Source organism: Sinocyclocheilus anshuiensis, unplaced genomic scaffold (assembly GCF_001515605.1).
Source record: "Sinocyclocheilus anshuiensis isolate Anshui unplaced genomic scaffold, SAMN03320099.WGS_v1.1 scaffold1895, whole genome shotgun sequence".
Lineage (NCBI taxonomy): Eukaryota > Metazoa > Chordata > Actinopteri > Cypriniformes > Cyprinidae > Sinocyclocheilus > Sinocyclocheilus anshuiensis.
The window spans coordinates 210,774-233,533 of record NW_015549974.1 but is presented as its reverse complement, the minus strand read 5'-3'; the positions used below and the strand labels follow the sequence as shown (position 1 = coordinate 233,533).

General features: G+C 37.7%; 1 protein-coding gene across 1 annotated transcript in view; it reads left to right on the top strand.

Annotated features, from left to right (window-relative positions):
• Positions 1-9,535: 9,535 nt before the first annotated feature.
• LOC107660975 (myocyte-specific enhancer factor 2C-like) overlaps positions 9,536-22,760 on the top strand; it is a 61,686-nt gene continuing 48,461 nt past the window's right edge. Inside the window, exon 1 of the mRNA XM_016450413.1 lies at positions 9,536-9,816. The gene's annotated coding sequence lies outside the window, so the exon portion shown is untranslated. The remainder of the gene's footprint in view (positions 9,817-22,760) is intronic.

Genomic DNA, 22,760 nt, shown 5'->3' with positions numbered 1-22,760 from the left:
TGATGAACCGAAAAAGTCTGTCTGTGGAAAAATTGAGAACTGCACAATGGCCGAGCATAATATGTTGTAGAGACAGTTGTTTTATTTGTCCTTCTGTGAGGGGATTTCAGTTCAAACAATGTGAGCTGTGAAGTTTAGGGGGTCTGAAATGGCATAACGGCTAGTTACTAGTAATACACATAATAATTTGTACTAATTTGTGTATGTAATCGACAACAGAAATGATCACAGACACAAGGGCTCTGTAATCCTGAGATTATTTGGTGCTTTTATTTTGTTCTAATTCCTCAACGTCAGACTAAATTATTACTCCTGTTTAGAGTAATTGAATCCAACAACTATTTGCTTGGTTTGAAATGAAGCATGGGGAAAACCTCTGAGCCTCAGCACAGTGTAGATTCTTCTCACTTCTGAGCTAGCTGCCACGACAGAATCAATATCAATTTGTATCACTCAGGCCTTAGTACAAGTTTGACATTGCTAGTTTAAGTTTGAAGTAACGGGGGAATTGGTGAGCTTACACTTGCAGAAACGGTCTGAATGGTTTGAAAAGTTTGCACATGAGAACTCAGGGAATCTGTGGGGAGTGTTTAAAAAGAAAGAAAACTGAGAAATACCTTTCATAATCTTGAGACAATCAGAAAATGTGAAGAAAATTTTATCACACACTGTATAATAAACAAATGCCTGTATTATTATGAAAACATGTTAGAGAGATGGGAGAATATGATGTTATTTTTTTCTCACAAAAAATATCCTTCAGACAGACAGACAGAGAGATGATAGATAGATAGATAGATAGATAGATAGATAGATAGATAGATAGATAGATGTATATATAGACAATATGTATGAAATGTACAATCTAAAAAATGCTGGGTTAAATAAAACCCATCGCTGGGTAAAATATGGACTAACCCAGCGATTGGGTTGTTTTTAACCAACAATTGAGTTGAATGTTTAACCCAACCTTCTGGGCAGTAACCCAACCGCTGGGTCAAAACAACCCAATCGCTGGGTTTGTCCATATTTTACCCAGCGCTGGGTTGTATATAACACAGCATTTTTAGAGTGTAATATATATATATATATATATATATATATATACACACACACACACACACACACACACAGTGATTGTAAACATTAAATATTTTATATTTACAATCTTTTCTAAGTTTTGACAATATTTTATAAGATTATAATTTTTTTTTCATTTAGTTTTGACATCAATCTAACACTTGTATTAATATGGACTTAGTTTTGACATCAGCCCTTTGAGAATAAAATGTACATAATTTTATATTTTGTGTAATTTCTTATATTTTTCTCATTTTTATTTACTTTAAATATTTACAATATTGTTAAGAGTCAACAATATACGGTTAGTTTTGACATCAGCTTAGTCCTTTGAGAATAAAATCACGATTCAATCTGCCTCCTCCTCTAGCATAGTTTATTTGCATTCTGAGAACAATATTTCTGAGGCAGCATATTTTTAAGAAAGCATCACTTACAAGCTTTCTGCCATCTAATCCCTCTCTTCCTGGGTGTTCAGGGTGTGACATTCCGCACCCCCCACCAACCCACCCCACGGAGACACAGGCAAGGCAGCTCTGACCCAGTTTACCAAAGCTCCCATGTTTGTCATTTGAAAAACTTTCTCGCTACCAAAATAAATAAATAAATAAAAATCTTTGATCTGAATTGTGGTTGGGAAAGAGCGTTGTTTTCTCGCAGCAAAGGTGGTGCACTTTGTAGAGAAGGCACCTTTTTCTTTTTGAACCCTTCTCTGTCTATTCGCCAGTGGCTATGTCAGGATTTAGTTTGTCTGTCTGTCTGTCTGTCTGTGTGTGTGTGTGTGTGTGTGTGTGTGTGTGTGTGTGTGTGTGTGTTTCTGCACTAGTCCTCTTCTCCAGAGCTCCCGCAGGCTCCCGTGTTATTTGCAAAATCTATAATAGCCCCAAATTAACTGGAAATTACACAAATATGGCAGTCAGCCTTGTATGCTTTTCCTCGTATTTCTCAGTGCATCTAAAAGCATAAGCGATCTGACTTTAGCTATGAACTGAAGTACCAGCAGCACTCTGTATTAAGGGTGCGACAAAGACGGACCAGTTTGTGCACTAATGCCACTATTAAGTCTACATTAACTACGAAACATATACAGTGTTGAGAAACAAACCCCCCACATTTATTTATATTAATCACAGTTGGCACGCAGGCGTCGCAGTAATTGCCATCCTTATGTTGCATATTGCAGATCCAGATGCTATGTTCTTAGGTTACATGCTTCCATATTACTGTCTGTCAGACGAGTATTTCATATTTAAAACAAATTCTCCGAAATCGGTGACATATTATACATATGAAAACAGTTTCATCTCTCTAACGTTGAAAAAAGGGAGAGGTATCTTTGTCCTACTATAATTGCTCACAGTGACGGCTTACTTTTTTCTTTCTTCTCTCTCTTTTTCATAAACTAATTCCAATATTTCACACTGGAGATGTAGTCTTGGCCGTCTGTCGTTGCTCCTTTCTTTCTTTATTCTCTTTTTGCTCATCTTACTCCTCTCTGTCCCTTGGAGAGGGTGGCATCGGCGCAGCGCTCTGCTCCTTCGTGGATCTTACATGCTGGATGAGGCCCGTCTGAATCTACAAAACACGAGTGCTTCACCGCCTTTTGATCTCAGGCTAATCTCTGTTGCCTGCCTCCAGTCTCATCTTGTTTGAATAAGAATGAGTCTGGGGTGCTATTGCAGGCACAAAGAGGTTTAGGCAGCATCCGTTCAGCAGAGCTGCGCTGTGCGGATATGTGTACATCCAGAATCGCTCCTCAGACTCAGCGCTCCTGTGCTTCTATATTCTCCAATGTGAAGCTTCTGCGAGTGTGTGTGAGGGCGGTTTTCTGCCTCGTTAAAAACTCTGACGTTTCATTTAGTCGAAGTAGTAAGTTAGTGGCTTTTCCTGCAAGTATACTGATCATTTGACATTCTAACATTTTATTGCTCACATTGATAAAATGTTTAAAAATCATTCATATCTACAACTCTTCAGGGAGAGTTGACCAAAAAGGAAAATGCTAATGTTCACCATTATTTTCCTTTAAAACAAACACGACTGTCTTACTTCTGTAGAGGGAGAAATTGAATGGAATGTCCGAGGTCTTCTTTTCCATACAAGGAAAGTGAATAGTGAGCATGACCTTCCACCTCCATATTTTTTTGAAAGTAAATAACTCAATTTATCATATTTGAAGATGTTTGTAATAATACACACAATTACTAAATGCAATTCAGTGCCATTTAAACATTTAAACCGACCCTGAAGTTTTGAACAGTAGAGTACATTTGACTGAGTTCTGATATGAGGGTGAGTAAAAAGCAAAATAGAGTTGTCATTTTTAGGTGAGCTTATTTCTTGAAGGTGCTTTGTAAAATGTTGCTTTGTGTAATTTATGGGTAAGGCCTTTCCACTGTGGGCCTTAAGATCCAGTATATTCTGCAGTTTATGTGGCATAGAGAGGGGCTTCTCTTCTCAGTTCATGTCTCAGGTCAAGAGGACAATGGTCCTTTTTTCTACTGCAGTCTGAGGAGAGAAATCAAGAGAGTTAAATGTGTAGAAGTGAGTTTGATTTCTTTACCACCTGAAGTGTGTATGAGTGTCGCTGAGCAGCAGTTTCAACGCTGTTGGAGAGAGAGAGAATAAATGAGAGAACAACACAGACAAAGAGTGAAGGGATGAAAGAGACTGTATTTAAAAGAACTGCAGATGTCTAATAAGAGTTTGTGACAAAAACGTTTTCTGTAATAAAACACATCAGACATACTTATACATGTACGTAACCACCCCCCTGAACAGATAATCTACACTGTCTGGTAAAGCAACTATTATGAGCAGTTTGAAATAAATGTAAGAAAATATAGGTAGAATTTCCATTGCCTGTCCATAATGCCCACCATCTGTTAGGACCCGACTTCTGCACAAGCTCAGGAAACACCGGTTGGCACTCTAAGTCTGGAGAGAGAAAAATGTGATGTTGGCATCTTTTTTAGTGCCGCCGTTGTGAAAAAAAACATGTTGAAACAATGAAATAACTGTGCAAGTTTCGCAGAGGTTATGAGTGAATTAGTTTCCACCGTTCAAAGAAGGAAAAATCATTAAAGTATTTTTTTTTATATATTTATTTTTCCAGATTTTAACATTAGACAGACAAAGGGAACTTTGAGCTGAAGGGTGAAATATACAAAGATGTGAAAGTGATACAATCAACAGAATATTTTAGGAAGCAGAAATTTAAATTCTGAAATAAAGAGACTGACTATTTATTTATTAATTTATTTCTATGCATGTTACTTCCAATAATGCTGCTTAATATATGTTGGTTGCTGCCTCCATTTAACTTACAGTTAAACTCTTGAGTTATTTAGCTGTGATGGACAGGGTTGACTCAGCTGTGAGAAAGCCTTAGTGTGCCCCTGCTGGCATAAGTATGTATTGCAGGTGCACATTTCACTCACAAGTCAATAGAGAACTGTTCCAAGAAACTGCCCTTTAAGCTGTGCTCATACATGTTTGGAGTTAAAACAAATATAGTTTTCAACTTTTACTGTCATTTGACACTAACTCCTATTTAGGCCTCTATTAGCAAGTGGGACAGAGTACAGGTGTATTGACAGGGGAGATAAAGACTCCAGTAGAGTGCAGGGTAACTGGAACTGGGGTGGCTTTTTCCAGCACACAGCTTTAATGCTGAAACCAGAGCAGCAGCATCCTGCACAAAGGCTTAACCGTGTTGTGCTGCTTGTGGTTCATCTATAATGAATCAAAGGTGTAGCGTTCACGTGCTGTTTGCACAACAGAACATGCAAATTACCAAATTTGTCCCCACACGAGTCAACACTTCACTACCGGTTTCTTCCAACCACAATATGTGTTAGCGTGCTCAGGTGCTATTTAAATGCAATGAAGAGAGGGCTCAAGCCGTGATGATTTCATCAGCAATGTACTTTTAGAAGTTTCCAAGTTAAATGTATGCTTGGAAAGGTAAAGTTGCACTTTTTTATTACTCTGAGATCCATTGAAAGTTGCAGCCATATGTAGAATGGCTTGCTGTAGACTTTTTGAAGGGTCAGAGCTAATGTAAGATGAGATCTCAGCCTGTATTGAGAACTATTAAACCTGATCTTAAATGGCTGGTGTGATGAAGATAAATCAGGCATTCATTTGCTTAATATATGTGCCAAATTGGCCAAAAATAAGGATGGCACTGATTCAGTTAGCCTCACTGAAATGAATGAATGATACTGTATGATTAAAGGTGAACATGCAGAGACACGTCTTATACATTTGTGTGCAGCTACTGTAGCTTAAAATGCTTTCAGATGTTCCATGTCATGTTAGTTTTTAATTTAACCATCATGTCTCTTTTAGGATCTCAAAGACCACACTGCCCCTTTAATATCTTGAAAAACATACAGCTTTAATTTTTGCTGTATTAAATTATTTGACAGATATACAAACTCCTGATGGATTAATTGATTGATTTATAGATAACAATTTTTCAAAAACATATATAATATATTATATTAAAGTAATAAAATAATATCTGCCTGCTTGAAATATCTGCCTTTTGGGCACAAGAATATATGAATAATTTTAGGGGGAACATTTTTATATTAATAAATAGGTTAATAATTATATTATATTATATTATATTATATTATATTATATTATATTATATTATATTATATTATTAGTTTATTTAAATGTACAATTTTAAAATATAAGGCATTCCAACGTAAAAACAGACCATAAGGAAACTGAACAATACACTGAGACATAAATGCATGCTGAACTGAAGCCAAAACAAAAATGCCGTTCTGTAGCCCTCTAAAGCCATTTTTTACACCCATTTTGAGACTCTTACATAACTTTGTGCTGCATAAATACCCCAGCTAGTAAATGTGTTTTCCTCCCTGCCTGTTGGTGTGTTTATCTGTCTGCCTATCTAAAACTTCAAAGTTTAGGAGAGGAAAGAGGGAAAGAGAGGAAACGGGTGAAATTGAAGGTGGCAGAGAGAGAGAGAGAGAGAGAAGCAGAGGGGAGGAGTAAAATAAACTGAGAAAATGAGGAGGGGAAAAGAAGAATCTATGATCTGGCCAGACTAGGGAGACAGGCTCATCCCGGCGCTCTCATGGACTGTGAAAGCTCAGTGCTGGTGTTTGAGCACTTGACAATGTTATCAGCTCTGACAGCCAGATTGTGTTTTCACATGAGTGTGATCAGCAACAGATTACACACGTATACTCACGCACACACTCAAACACTAACAGCCTTGCTTGTTCCTGTTTGCCAAAGAAAATGTGTTGATGTTTATCGTGCTCTTAAAATAAAATGAAATAGAGGCCTTGTCCTTCTATCCTCCTGAACACTACTTATGTCTGACTGAAGATAATAAGACACACGTGGGTAACTACCGGGCTCCCGAAAAGAAAACAACGTAGGCGGGATTGTTGTCAGCCGCTAACATTGTGTATTTATCTTCCATCTCCTTACATCTGCTCATTACAAACATGAACAGATGAGGCCGAAACCTCAAAATTACCTTTCTCTGAAAAGCCTCTTGTATGTGTATACGAAATGACATAACTGCTACTGGGCACTTTCCTTGTGGCTTTGAACTTACTGGAAATCGGATTGTTGCTCCTGAGTGATGGCAAGCAGGTCCGACAGTCTGGTAGGGATCGACAACCAAGGAAAACAAAAGGGAGAATAATGTATACAGAATGTGTCTTTCTGTTTGTAAATTAGGTCAGGAAAACTAACTAATCTTTACAGTTTTATGATTCCATTGACAGAAACCCCCTTTTGAGATAGAGTAAAGTGCCTTTGGGGAAATTCTAACAGGCAAATTTTAACATTTTAACAACCTCATTAGTCAGCTCTACTGCACAATGTTTAGTAGACTGAACTAATGCAGTTAAATTTACCAATCCAAAATCAAATCAAATATATTTAAAATGTGTAAAATAAATAATACACATATAAAATATTTTAAAATATATTAAATGCTCTTATATATTTATTTTATATCTTAAAATGTGTGTGTATATCTATCCATATAAAGAGAATGGCAGAAAATGGCTGGAAACAAATTGTAAATATTTACCTGCAAATGTTGCAATAAAGGTTATTTCCTGCATGCCAGAAAAAGAATAACAGTAATGGATTATTTGTGGTTAAAACTGCAAATGCTTATGCAGATCTAAGTCAGCCAGGTCACCATCAATGATATACGGTATAGTTGCTGTAGTTACTGTTGTTTCTGTTTCTCTTCCTGTTCTTTATCTAGTTTACCTAAGACATGAATATGCAAGAGGCAGTTCAGTAACATTGTTAATATATTTATTTATTCCTTTTGTAGTTCCCCCAGCCATGCAGTGTATCTTGAACACTGTGCCTAGATATAGCTATTAACACAGAAAGAATTTCTCTCTCTCTCTTTGTGTCTCTTCACCAGGTGCCAACTAAACAAACAAAACCGCACTCTGAAACCTAAGAGGGTCTTCCTGGTAAAACTGTGTGCTGGAGCTGGAAGAACTGAAGCAATTGTGAACACAGTGGGTATAACATAATATACATGCTATTCAAATAGACGTAACAGTTAATAAAAATGATACTGTGGCCTACTGATCCTGAGGCTAAAGACATTTTCATTGACTCATATAGCTGACTGGCCAAATGTGAGGAAATGTCCATGTAAATATATGGTGAATCAGAGAATCTGATGAAACTTAGCATGTGCTATCATATAGCTGGTGGGACCGAAGCTGTATTGATCAAGATATTGAAATTACCAATAAAAATGCAATTCAAGATTACAGTATCTTGTGACCCAGAAGTGGGTTCCCACGGAAGCTGATACTGCTGTGTCCAGTTACAGTCTGTCAGGCAGATTAGCAGGTTTTATTAATTCATTAACTGATTTCATGTTTTACCTCTACCTCTGGTTTGTTTGTCAGTGGCTCCAGTGGTGCTTAACGTTAAATCTAAGGCAATAGCTTCATGAAGCAATGAAATATCTGCATGACGAAATTCAGATGACCACTTTAAGATGGGGAACTGAAAAAAACAGCAATATGATAGTTTCTATTCCTTTATCAACCTTTAAACGTGAATTCAATCATTATTTCTAAACATTCACGGGGTGGTCTTTGGCATGGAGAGCTTTGGTGATAGCAACCAAGGTTTCTCTAATTATCCTCTCTTGATTCCTCAGTTAGATGCATTAAAATGGTTTTATGGTGGGACAGATCTGTCTGTGATTTATTCATGTTTAGCATGTGTTACAGTACTTATCTTCAGTGAGAAGGAAGCTCATTTAAATATATGGCGAGAAGATTGGGCTGTGAGAGGGCACTAATCTATGGAGGCTTATATGAATCTAGTGCTAGGAGAAATTATCGCTCTATACAGTTTTTGAGTTGGCTATTTTTTTTTTCTCCATAGACTGACAAAGTCCTTTATGTTACTTTATAGATTCTTCAGATTGGATTTATTACAGCCGTACTGCATACATTGTTTTCGAAAGAACTAGAGAATAAAAAGTTCTGTGAACCTTAAGAGTTCCCCTACACTCTCAAAAAAAAAAAAAAAAAAAAAAGGGTTTTTTATGCTTACATCGAACAATATCTTTGTTTCCATTGATTTAACTAACCTTACAATGTTTCAGCTTGATTTTCTTTATTGCTAATTTAATTCAAAGTTATTGAAAACATGCAATGAACCTATATCACTGCAGGTTTTCACTTTGAATATACTTCAAATAAGACAGAAAATAAACTTCAGTTTTACATTTTAATGGGCTGAAATATTTTACAGTATTTATTGCATCAGGCTAGGGTTGGGTCTAGTGTAATTATACATTTAAGAGCTAAATAATAATTAATTACATGTACTTATTATAGGGTTAGGGTTGTAGGATGAGGGTTTGGTTTAGGTTTAGTTGTATGTAATTATGCATCATTTATTGTTATTACAACAGTAAGTAGCCTACATGTAATTTCTAACAAGGACGCCGTAAAAATAAAGTGTTACCATATACCTGTATATCTCTATAACCTACAACAAATAACATAATATACTGTATAGTAAAATATTCAGTTTAAATAAATTAAAAATATCATTAAAAGTCACAAAACTAAAAGTAGCCTAGGCTACCTCTGTGTCTGTGCACACTTTGATTATACACAGTGTGATTTGACTTTATCAGGTAGAAGATAAAAGCGCATTAATGTTGCGCTTCTTTCATTAAAACACTGGAGTGATGTTAGCCCGTCCCCCTTGAAGAGTAAACCCGATTATTTGCCCTGCGTAGACAGTCAGAGACACACAGAGAGAGAGAGAGAGAGAGAGAGAGAGAGAGAGAGAGAGAGAGAGAGAGAGAGAGAGAGAGAGAGAGAGAGAGAGAGAGAGAGAGAGAGAGAGAGAGAGAGAGAGAGAGAGAGAGAGAGAGAGAGAGAGAGAGAGAGAGAGAGAGAGAGAGAGAGAGAGAGGCGCGGAGCTCAACATCATCAGGCGCAATAACGGCTTAATCATTCCTCACCGTGGACGACCGACACCAACCTCAGCATCTTAAACGCTTTATTAGACACAAGAAAAGAAACACGCATTAAGAAAACGACACTTTTCCTGTGGTGCTGGTGATTTTTGGTGGATTTTAAGTGTGAAGCGGTGAAGTCCACCCGGCGGCTCAACACCTTCCGTCACACCGCAGGACAAACTTCACCGGACACACTTCAGACGCACCATGAAGTAAGTGACACTGATACCGGAGACCGGTGCGTATTTGTTCGTTGATAAGCCTACATTATGTGACATTGTTGGTGAACAATAATTCGATGAGTTTATATCTCCGTTATTTCGCGAGAACACATAGGAAAGTGTTACAGAATCTCCGTTAAGAAAGTTGACCTGACAACACACGTTATTTCTGTGACTGCTGACAGGACAATCACTATTAGTGTTTCTTTGTGTTGAGGGGTTTTTAAAGAGAACAAAACAGGCGCGTGCTTTTTGGGTTCTTTTAAAGTGCTTTATCAGCTCGCAGAATAATCCGACACACTTTACAGCGCTCATGTATGAATTTACAGTTACTGCCGTTGTGCATATAGTAAAAGAGCTGTCTGGTGATGTATAGAGGTCCAAGGGTCATAAGCCGATAAATGTTGTGTTGAATTAACAGGCGCTCAAATATGAACTTGCATTCGCCTCATTGACACTATTCACTATTTTTATATGCAGGTAAATCAAGCGCTACAGTCGAAAATTGAATTAGACCAACTCTGCTAGTATATCCATACATCAATAAAACTAAAGAAAAAATGACAGCTTCATGAAAAGCAACGTTAGTAATTCACTAAATATTCTACTACATCAACTCAAGCTAAGAGACTTTATCCGTTTATTATATTGCCAAAAGTCCATAGTTTTCAGTTTTATGAGAGTAAGCTATATAATTGGTTACTTTTCTCAGTAAGCTTAAACTTAAGATTGTATTAGCTTAAAACAAGTTTATATACATACAAACTTGTGAGTTTATAGCCTATATATATAGAGAGAGAGAGAGAGAGAGAGAGAGAGAGAGAGATTTCTAAATAAATCTAGAGTGAAGATGAGGACCAGATTTACAATTTACAATTTCCTGCTACCATAATGAATTAAAGTGTTTATCAAGACAAAAAAAAAGTGTTTTTTTTTATATATGTATTTAAATGTGGCCTTTGGAATGACATGAATCTGTGTAGGAAACATTTTTATATCAGTTTTTCAGGAGTTATTGTAAGAAGCTGTTATAATCTAATTACATTTTGAAATGACTAATTAAGCTGGTAGTTGCAACAAAAAAGAGAGAATCTGCATACTTTTACAAGCAAAGGTGAAGATAGATACAGATGTAAATGAAAGAATGAGATTGTTTAATTAACAGGAGAATTATTTTTTGGCACTTTTTTATGTCTTAACATATTTTTTTCTAGCATTCCTGTACTTAACCATGAAAGAATATAATAGGTTACTTGTCATAGTTTTTGTTTTAACAGTTTCAGTAGCACTGCAAATTTTCAAATAGAGGTACAATTTCTCCATGCAAAAGGGTATTGTATTTCTGTCACTTCTACCTCATGTTCACTCTCTTTCAGACTATACTGTCGGACATGCAAAACACAATCAATGAAGCTCCTGTATATATATATATATATATATATATGTGTGTGTGTCTGTGTGTGTGTGTATATATATATATATATATATATATATATATATGTCATTTAAGACGTGTACCAAAAGTCAAGAAGACCCTCACCAAAGCTCAGAAAACCCCTCCAAAAAGATGAAACCTGCATTAAGTAAAAAAAAGACACAACATTGCATTTCTTGCTTTCATATATGTATTAAAAGTGAAATATCTACACTGTATATGTGTGTATGGACGTGTGTGTGAGTCTCACCTGTTGCTCTTCTGGGATTTAGTGTTTGCTTAATCTGCCCAAGAGGAAAATGAACACACTCGCATGTGGACTCGTATGATTACACTCAGAGGGTCCTCTCATAGCCATGCACATATACACACAAACACGAGCGGTCCTCCTCAGACCTGTCGTCTCTAGGAAATCACTAGGGATTAGGCTTCTGTCGATTCACAAAACCAACAGTGACAAAATGGCCTTACAATTCTCCCAAAGAGGGATCAGCTCTCCACGTGTCACTCTGATTGGCTGAGGTACTTGAGCCGATTGTCAGGGGGATTTACAGGCACAGTTTGTGTGCCCCTCCGAAGCACAAATTTACACTAGATTGTACTGTCCAAGGAAAATGATAGGTGAAATACACTTCTTTTGCTGTCAGTTAAAGAAAGCATGTGCAGTGTAATGAATGATTATTCATCTTCAAGCAAAGGCAGGCGTTATGCAAAAAAAATATGTAGTAATTAATTTTAAGTAATAGTCATTAATCTAAATGTGTTCTAATTTTCCCCCAAACATTTGCCACTATCTCCCAGTAAGTTTCATGAGCTCACAGAGAAAGAAAAAAGCCTTTACTTTCGTTGTAACTCTTCAGCAATAATAATAAAAAATAATATCAGCCCATTTTATTACACAGCAGTGTGTTAATTTTGAATCTGTGAAGTCAAACATTTTCTCATTTCGTTTTTTCCATTCTCTCTTAGCTTCATTTACTAGGCTAAAAATTAGTTTAATAAAGCAAATAAACCAGCTTCAGATAAGTCATTATTACCCTCAAAGAGGTTATGATGTTTGGCATTAGATGAACGTACCCAGCACACACGAGTCTGTCCTGCTTTTTGCATAATGAATTTAACTTTGCTTCTGTCTCTATTTTGTAATTAGCAGTGACGCTTGGCAACTTTCTTTCTCGCTGTAAAGTGGAAGGTGGTGTATGGAGTTGATTCACCAGAGTGCTGCTCAATCACAGAGGAATAGTCCTGCCTTTGATGTTTAATTATATTGTGAAAAGAATATTTTTGCATAAAATTGAATTTTTCAGCTGAGCCTTCTCTGTTCTAAAGATCTGCTGTGGGCTTACGTGGTATGTACCGAACACACAGTAATTATTATGTATGCTGTAGAAGTCTGCGTGTATGTGCCTGGAAATAGTTCAGAGAGTTGTGTATGTGCATTTGCGTGATATGAGAAAAACTATATTTCACTGTGTATTTATAAGCGAGCAGATGATAGAAAGCTGGTAGAGGCTGCCACGAGGAGGCTGCGATGACAGACAAGTCAGTGTGCGTACATACGCCGAATGAATGTGCGCAACATATCACGCTGCGAACATGAAAGAAGTGCTGTTCCAAAAAAAATCAGATGGGTAAAGGTGACTCCTGTTTCATATAAACTCCTCTTCAGCTTTGGGTGGTCCAGCAGGGAGCCTCTTCTGGCCTTCCTCTCCTTAAACATCCAAGCACTTCCACTTTGTTCAGTATCTTAGTGAAACAGAGCACATTTTAAGCTAGATAATGGTTCACAGAACAGTAAAAACTGTTCAGGAAAAGGTTCATCCCTAGCTCATTTTATCTAGTCATGCATATTTGATGCAATCCAGCATTTGTGTGTTTATGTGTTTTTTGTTTTTTTTTGGATGTCGCACTTCTGTTAGAGTTGGCGATTGAAAATATGCAGTTGAAGAACCAGTTCAGAGACTTCACACTTTCAGATTTAATGCAAAAAAAAAAATTAAATACATCCGGTCAAGTTTCTAAGTCTTGATGGCAACCAACTTTTCTTTAACCATCTGGATTTGCGTTTGCCGACTCCGTGCTTAAACACTGGAGACGGAGAGTGCATTTCATGATAAAGCACAGTGGCACAGTGTGTGCATCTCGCTTCACAGCAGCAGTATTGTTCAGGTTAAAATTGGTCACTGTCTTATTTTTGGATCAGAGTGGCTCATGGTTTATAAATAGATGAGGAAAGCAAGGAAGATACCTGCCGAGACTCTGGTGAGCTCTGCTGTCCCCCCACCGCCCAATATTCATGTTGTGAATATCATGCTCTCCCTATACAGAATTTGATATGTGTGGTTTTAACAGGAACTTATTAAATGGAAAATAGTCATATGACTATATGTTAGGCTTGCGACAGAGCTTGGTTTATGGTCTTCTCGGTTGGCAAAGAGAAGGTAGTGTGCGAAGTGAAGAGAGCGAAAATAGTGCGTAGGCATGGAGTGTAATCTAATAGGGCGATGTACACATCATGGAATATTTTTAGAAGTGAAGTGCTAATTTTATTTCTTCATTACAAACATGAGCTGTTTATGAACATTAAAGTATTTTCCCACTTCCAGTAGAATACAATGTAATGTAATTAAAAAAAAAAGGATTTGTCAGGAACCTAAAAGAGTCTTTTATGTGAATGTAAACAAATATAAAAAAAAATATTAATAAAACTCAATCAGCCTAACTACACCAGATTGCACCAAGTCAGTTTTGAGCGTTAAACAGATCCTTAAGATAACATACATTAAGGTAAATTAACCTGAGGTTAAACTGCATATTACCTCTTTACTGTTTTACTTTTAGTGTGTGTTAAATTCAGTGAATTAAAATTTCGAGGTACTTTGCTAAGCAAATAGTTCAGTTTGTTTACTTTGTTTTCAAATGTGTACAGTACCATTCAAAGGCAGTGAGATTTATATTAATTACTTTTATTCAGCAATGATGCATTAAATTGATAGTAGAAAGTGATAGAAAGTGCATGCCAATAAAGACATTTATAATATTACAAAATATTTCTGCTGAAAATTCAGCTTTGCCATCACAGGAATAAATTATATTTAATTAATTTAATTTATTTATTTAAATAAAATATATTTGAATAGAAAACAGTTATTTAAAATAGCAAAACTATTTCACAATATTACTGTTTTTACTGTATTACAATCAAATTAAAGCAGCACTCCTGAGTGTAAGAGAATCCTTCAAAAACCACTGTATGTTTGATTAAAACAAACCTCAGTGTAAAGAGCTATGCACTTAGCACATTACGACGTCCCCAGTCCTGTTGCTAACTGTTAAGATTGTGAATTAATGATGTGGCATGATTGAATTTGACTCGGCAAACATTCCTGCTAGCTCGCCCTAGATTCCCGCTGGTGTCTCTCTAGAGGGGTTGTGTATTGGACCTCTGGACTCTACGTTAGCACCTGTAGACCGCAGAGAGGCCTGAACATGGGCCTGACACCTTGGTTAGATTAGAACAACTTTAACCGTAGCGTCTGAAGTTACAGTGCTGTTGAGGGAAAGAGTTTGACAGGGGGGTTTTCAAAGTGGTGTATTACTTGTGTATGCATTGTAAATGACAGAAACTGTCATAATCTCTAAAATATATGCTTAACCATTTACTGCTGTTGTCTCTTTCAACAACACTGAATTGGTCCCACTAGAGTAGATGACACACAATGAACATAATTTCATTATACTGACATGGTTGCTTTTATCCTCAAGTTATTGTTTTCCCAGGTCAGATTAAAAGCGCTGTGCAGGCTCTGCAGGCCTGGTAACGTAGGAGGTGTAATCTTATTATATTCATCATAATCTTTTGCAAGAAAGAGGAACTGCTCAAGCTTCAGCGATCAGGTGAAGAAACCTTATGTTAATAAAGAGGCAGTTAGCCTCTTTCCCTCTCTCCCCGAACGGGCATGTGCCGTTATATTAATGTGTTTATGACAGTTTAATTGGATAAGCAGGCCGCTCGTAAAAAGTCTACAATTGTTTTCACCAAGGCAAGGCACAGACCTTTTTTTCCACGTTCTTCAAAATGCTGCTAGGCAGCCCGTCGATGACCCACTTCTGAAACGGTCGAGAAAACAAGGAAGAGCCAAGCACGATTCGTGAAGAATGACAGAGAGAGGGCAAAAAAAGGGTAATTTTGTTAGGAAGTCGATTTGAAATTTTTTCGCTTTCCCTCTCTCTCTTACTTATCCTAAACACAGCCGACTTTTTTTTTTCCCTAAGCTCCCCTCCAGCGGAATCGGAAAAGAGAGGCACTGGGAATGCTGGTGTGGATTAGCTTCCGATGCTTGGCTAGCCCCCTCGGTTAATTACATGTGTAATGAGTTGTTTATTTGGGATAATGCGCAGCAGGAACGTCTGCCTAACACCGGAGCTGGGAGCAGACCCAGGGAGAGTCAAGGATAGGATAGGAGGATGGAGGAAAGAGGAGACAGGAGAAAGACAGTCCCCACTATCGGCGCCAGAACGTGGAAAGGGAGGCTCGGCAGAGGAGGGGTGGGCATTCTCATCTCATCGCAGGGTCAAACGGCCACAGGACTTTTCTCAGGGGTGGGGGGAATTGAAATGTGCGAAAAAACATACAACGCAGAAAAAGACAAACAACGTACGAGAGGGGGAGGGGGGTTGGGAAGGGCCGATGTGTGCCCAGCAGTGCAGAAGGGAGTGGAAAAGTCCATGGGTGCAAACGCAAAGAACGGAGGGAGAGACGAGTTGTGCTATCATAAGCCGAAGGGGACAGCTGGGGTTATGTGAACACTGCAGCTGGATCGGGAGCCGAGGGAGATTGTCAGGCCGATCCCTGTGCTTCCGAGTGGCTGGAGCCTTGAGAAAAAGCTTCCCTCCCTTCACAACCTTCTGCAGGCTTCACTTTCCCAAACCCCCCTTCTAAAAACGAGATGGTGTAGATAAGCCTCTGGAAATACACACACACAGACCTGATTTACACAACACCGGCTGTAAGCACTTGCTTTCCCTTGTTTTCTTTTCCGCTCTTATCAAGTCGAATCGAGAAGCGGTCATTATTTAGCTAGAGTGAGTGATTACCATCAGAATAACGGCAATTAGAAGGGTGATTATTTTTTATATAAATGCCTGAAAAAACAACATGATATGTATCTCGCAATTTTTTATTCTTCCTCTGAGTAGAGATTTTTCCTCTTTTTTTTTTTTTATTTGACTAGCATATTTTTTCTCCTTCATCGAGATGACTGAAAAGTGTGAAGCAGAAAAGTGAAGCCGTTTAATCTGGCATGCGGCATCGGAAAACATTCGCTGTCACTGTTTTCTGATCACATATAAAAAAACAGGCCCGTCACAGCTGCAAGACACAAGAAACACGCGGTAAAGGAAGCTATGCAAATGCGTGCAACCCTGACACGCTACTGAACAACAAGGTAAAGCCTGAGAAAATAAATAAATAAATAAATAGTGAAATACATGCGCGCACATCACACGCTACACATGGATACTCCTGTATGTAGGATTTGAAAGAAGAATGAAAAAAAAAAGGTACAAGTTGTGGAACATTTTTTTGCACACAGGGGAGAGACTGAGATTAATTGCAGTGTTCTATGGCATCACTGTGAAGAACCTTTTAAGCACCTTTATTTGTACGTGTAAAACCTCTAAAAATTATATAAAATTAACTTTCTTTAGAGCACCATTGCTTCAGTCATACACATTCAGATGGGCGTCCTATGACGTTGAGTCGCGTCTAGAACTGTTTTTAAGCATTGCATTTTTTTAGATGACATGTCAAGTTAAAAATAGCTCAGCTTTTAAAAACGTGTCTCAAAACCCCAGTGTGCATCAAGCTGTTTTTGAACACATCTTATGTTAAGGCCCCCTAAGAAATTTGTCTAATTGAGGTTCGGTGCACCCGAAATTAGCCTAATTATACAAGCTTCCTTAAGTCGACTAGTCGTTCATGTAACTCTCCAACTAGTCGATTTACTAGACATCCCTAGTCCTGCATAAAAGGAAGTGAGTCCAAGAAATGGAAGCAGTGGTTCAAGAAGGAACCGTTAGAGAGGAGGAAAGAGAGATAGGCGTCACCCAGTCATTTTGCCACTCATGTTTAGACAAACGCTAACTGCAACAATCACAGTTTAATGATCCGCAATGTCAACAGCGCAAAAATGCTTCGAACAATCAAGCGGATTGACTTACGCTTAAACTGAACTGTGACATCACTTGAAAATCAAGGTGGGGGAGTGCGGAATAATGGCATAACATTTTGCAGCAGGAGATTTGAGATAGTGTCTGGGCTCACGTAATCCTCATCTCCTCTTCCGCGCTCTCCTCTTCCGCGCTCTCTTCCTCCCGATCTGGGTTACTTGGTTTCCTCGCAGAGCTTTGGGACCGATGAGAGAGAGAAATGTGGAGGGGAAAAAAGAGTCAGGTCAATGTTTTGAAGGACATCCTTGCTGAATGGGTTTCAACTTCAAATTATGTTCTCCCTGACAGATCTATATGTGTTTTGTGATCAATTTAGATGTCTTCAGGTCACCTCAAGGAGGGTCAGAAATGGCATGTGTGATGTTAGGGCAGCTATCAATTCATTTCTCTGGTCAGTGTAGGCACAGGGAACAGTCATTTGGACTTATTGCTTTGAGAACCACAGGGGCAAGGTTTCAAAATGACACAGAGTCATGTCATTTGCTTACAGAGCAGGTCACAGATCAGTCAGAAGAGCGTATTTGCATTTCTGAGTTTCCAACCATAATGGAAACACCGAGATTCCTACATATTGCAAAATACTAAATTTAACCTGATTAGAGCTGGAGAGCAACCAAATTCAAATTGTTTACATTTAAATTATTTAGTATAGTTTTATTTAATTTATTAATATCTATATCTATGTCTATATCTATCTATCTATATAATAGCTGACAGAACAAAGTGGGAGGAGTTTGGTACTGTGTAATCTAGAGGCTAGTTACAAAGTCAGTCAAGTCAGCATGTGTGTGCCTACTACCAGTAAAACTCAAGAAAATCTAATATTTACGATCACTTTTCTTTCCGTTCTTTCTTCCTCCTCAAGGGTTAACCAGCAGCGCTTTATCTGATCACACTAGCTCCGCACTCTAAACCTCCCGTCCATTTTTGAGGTTTTCTTTGAAAGTCTGGGCCGTTTTGATTCACCACAGCTGCGCTGACTCTTTAATCAAATGCTATCTTTTCACTGCTTTGCCCCGTCTACCCTTCTCTCTCTCTCTCTCCCTCCCCTCCCCTCCCTCGTCCCTTAACGCATCTTAATTGGTTGCTTTCTGTGACAAATTATGAGCACATGCTTTGATGAGGTCGGACCGAGCCGGTACTGGATTAACTTGTGCCAGCCCCTGGTGGTTCCTCTTACCACTACAAACGGGGGGTGGGGGGTGTGCATTGGCATGCTGAAACAGTAATGAGAGACTGGGCCCGGGGCTGCCTGGTCCCCCTGCTCCAAGATGAGAGGACATGAAAGGGGGGTTGCAGGTATCTTACCAGAAGAGATCAGATTTTTTTTTTTAATTATGATATATTTAATTATATTTATATATTTTGTGTATATTTTTATATGTATTTCTTTTAAATATATTGTTTAAACAAGTACAAGTGGAAGAACTTTCTTAGTACATAAAATACTTACACTCAACAGCCTCTCTCTCTCTCTATCTATCTATATATATATATATATATATAGAGAGAGAGAGAGAGAGAGAGGCTGTTGAGTGTAAGTATTTTATGTACTAAGAAAGTTCTTCCACTTGTACTTGTTTAAACAATACTGAGTGAATTATTTTCACAATTTCTGTACAGAAAGTATTTCGGTATGTACTACTATTATTAAAATGCTTCATTAAATTCAGTACGTACTATTATATTAAATATTCAGTAAAATATTAATTTTGATGTAGCTACAGTCTTTTAGATTGAATTGATTCTTATATTACTGGAAGTTAGAGTTATATAGAGGGAGCTCAATCTATAGAAAGATCAACAGATAACTTAAAGTATAGAAAATGATGAAGGTGATTTGAAAATAGATTCAAACCAGATAATGCTGGACTTTGGGGAAGTCATAGGCATGTTATATTAATGTATATGTAGAACCAATGAAGTAATTAGCTGTTGATTCTTGACGAGAGAGAAGAAAGGTATTGCAGCAGAGTCCTAAAAAACACATTGTTTAACATAAATACACAAGAAAATGACACTTGAGGTGACACATTTGATGATATAGCAATCTCATTCTGACCTTTTTTGCTTGCTTTTGAGTACAGTGAATATGAAACAAACATCTGCTCGCCGACTCTTACACCATCATTACCGAAACATCATAAAAAGAACTTTCATGCAATCACTGCCGATTGATCGGAGAGGTTGCTCAACTTCCCTTTTCTGCCCCTTCAACCAGCATCTTGTAAAGCCACTGCAAGAAGGAACCATAAAAATTTCCCATAAACAATCTTTAAATCATTGCAGTGAGATTCTGTACATGAATTAAAAAAAAAATCCAAAGAAAAGAAAGAGAGGGAGCAATGACAAAGTGGCAAAGGAAGTATCTTGGCCCTCGCTCTTGCCTGGTGAGCCACGTTAGCCTCTGGGCTTAATTGAAGCCAGGAGGGAGCGTTTAATAATTGCTGTCAGAAGATCAAATTTAATTCTCTTTTCACAGGACCGCTGTAGGGTAGAGTGAAACAAATTGTCATCGGAGATTTCCAAATGAACAAAGCTTTTAATTAGTCTGATTAGAATGCCGTGGTATAGAGGGAGAAGAGGGGATAGAAAAATGTACAATGAAATAATCAGAGGATCATCCGAGCATGCTGTCTTGTGTTGTGGGGAGGTCACATGACTTTGTCTTCTCACCTAACTATCACCCTCAAAAACATGGCTGACATCACAAGACATTGTCATTGTCATTCTCTGCCAGCAATCTTTTTGGGTGAAGATATCAGGCCTTGTCTGTTGACAGTGACAAGTTTAGTTTTTTTTTCTTTTCTTTTCCTTTTATTTAGTTAAGTATTAATAAACACCTAATTCTGTTTCCAGATTTGACTCCAGAAATGTACAGCTGATTAGTGGTTCCTGTGTCTGCACTAGTTTTCCAAATGTATTAAACTATGCAACGCTTCACAGCAAATGCTTTTGTCATTCTGGTTTTAGCATAAACATGCCTGTTCATACACAATTCAGCTTTGAACGAGAGTGACGCTGCTTTCTATAAATTATGTGACTCTTTTACATTTTCAGAATTTTAAAAGTGATTTCAGTTAAACTTGAGTTAGGGCTGGGCGATAATTCGATAACAATAATTATCGCGATATAATTTTCCTCGATAAAACGATATGAAGTGTTCGATATAATGTTTATGCGCCAAAAGTGGAATGAAACCGCACAACTCATTTAAAGCGCGCCACACAGACCGTTTATCCGCTCGGATCAAAGTTCAAACTGCCGCGCGGCGCAAGCTCACTAGAGCAGATGTGTTTACTCGGTCACGCGAGCACTAAACAGCGCTGTGAGATCCACTGCTTGAATTCAGCAATGAACACAAATGACTTAGTGATTTAAACTAGTTTAAAGCCAAACAGGAGAAACACTGTGTGCAACGAGACAGTCAGAAGGCTTTTCAATCTACACATCGTCATCATTTACCATGGATTTACTGTAGTAACACTCACTGCACCAAGGTATTGTGGCAGAAACTTGGGATATTCACACTGAATTTTAATACAGGAGTAATGGTAATTATAGTACGTATTTGTGATTAAGCTATAGCATGTGTGCATTTATACTGAATGTTTTTAGACTACTGTTTTTCATACAAATAGGCTACCTAAAAAACATAGTTATATTTTTACCATTGTATTGCAGTGCTATATGTGTGGTTTTAACTGTGTTTATCATGATTTAAATGTATGCTACTATGGGAGACCAATGCTTAATTAAAAAAAAAAAACCTTGGTCAGAATAAATTTAACCATATAAAACTGAGGTTGCTGCAATTTTTACAGATGTTACTGATTTTGATAATGAACAAATATTTACCTCTGCATCCTAACTCAAGCTACTATCAAATGTGCATTTCTAAGAGACAAAAAAGTGATATTATTATTAATATTATCAGGCAACCCAAATCTGTTTCTTGATTTGAAACAATATCACTCCTTAGAACATGCAGAAACTAAGAAATACATTTTTCTATTTAGATATTTATTTTGTTAAGGAAAATGAATGGTCTGGTTTCTACAACTTTCACTTTGGAGCACTTGAAAGAACTTTTAAACTTGAAAGAAATAAAGATTTGACATTTATCGTGATAATTATCGATATAGACTGATATGAAAAAAATTATCGTGATAGATTTTTTTGGGCCATATCGCCCAGCCCTAACTTGAGCTAACCAACTAGTTGCCTGTCATGCAGTACAATGTGAGAGCCACTGCAAGTTTGTGTTTTTTAAATAATGTCATATCAATCGTAACTTTATGCTGTGTAAGGCGCAATAATTGGCATCTACTTTAGTCACTATCATTATAGTTACAGATGTATTGACAATTAAAAGGGGTTCGACCACAGTTATTAATTCCTACATTATTCAATACACTTCTGAAAGATGATGTATGAACAGAACAAAATTAAGCCTGTTAGTAAATATGGTTGTTTGTTTATCTCGAACACTGAAGGTGTGAACGTAGTCATAGTTAATTAAATTAAATGCCTATCATGCAAACGAGTCTGTTTCTCTTTCTGTTTTTTTTTTTTTTGACACGTTAATGTAGTTGGACGTTATTTCAGTTCTCCTTTCTGTCTTTAACTCTGTTCCACTAATACTAAGAACTCACCCAGAAGTCTGAGAGATTCTTTGAGGTGATGTCTTCAGCATAATGACCGATGAAACCAACCAAAGCAACTCACGCAATGTCCATTTCATGTCCACCACATGGCCATCGCCCTGTTGACCAAGACCAAGCCGCTGTTAGAGCTGTAATTTTTGCCTTATTTCGTTACTAACAGCTGGCCGGCCAGAACAGGACAGTGATCAGTCATTACACCATTCACTCAGTATGTGTCTGTCAGCTGAGCAGCTGGCTTCAGCACGCCTCTTTCAGTTACAGTTGACACAGTATGTTGTGCCATGCTTTCCTTGGGCCAGTAACCAATCGCTAATTGAAAGACAGCTCTCACCTTCCCCGGTTCTAGCTTTAGCAGGCCACACTTCACTGTTTACTGACTTCATGAAGGATGCAACTGCTGTTCACACCCTTTCATTCTATTTTCCACTGTTGCACTAGGTCAGGTGCCACCATATGAAAGACCAACACTACAGCGCTTTTTCATCAGACCTTGCACCAAATATCCATACTTCCCTGTTACAAAGTATTCAGAAAGCAATTAATCGAATTAGTTGGAGACAAATACATACTATTCGTGACACAAAAGGAAAATAATATGCAGG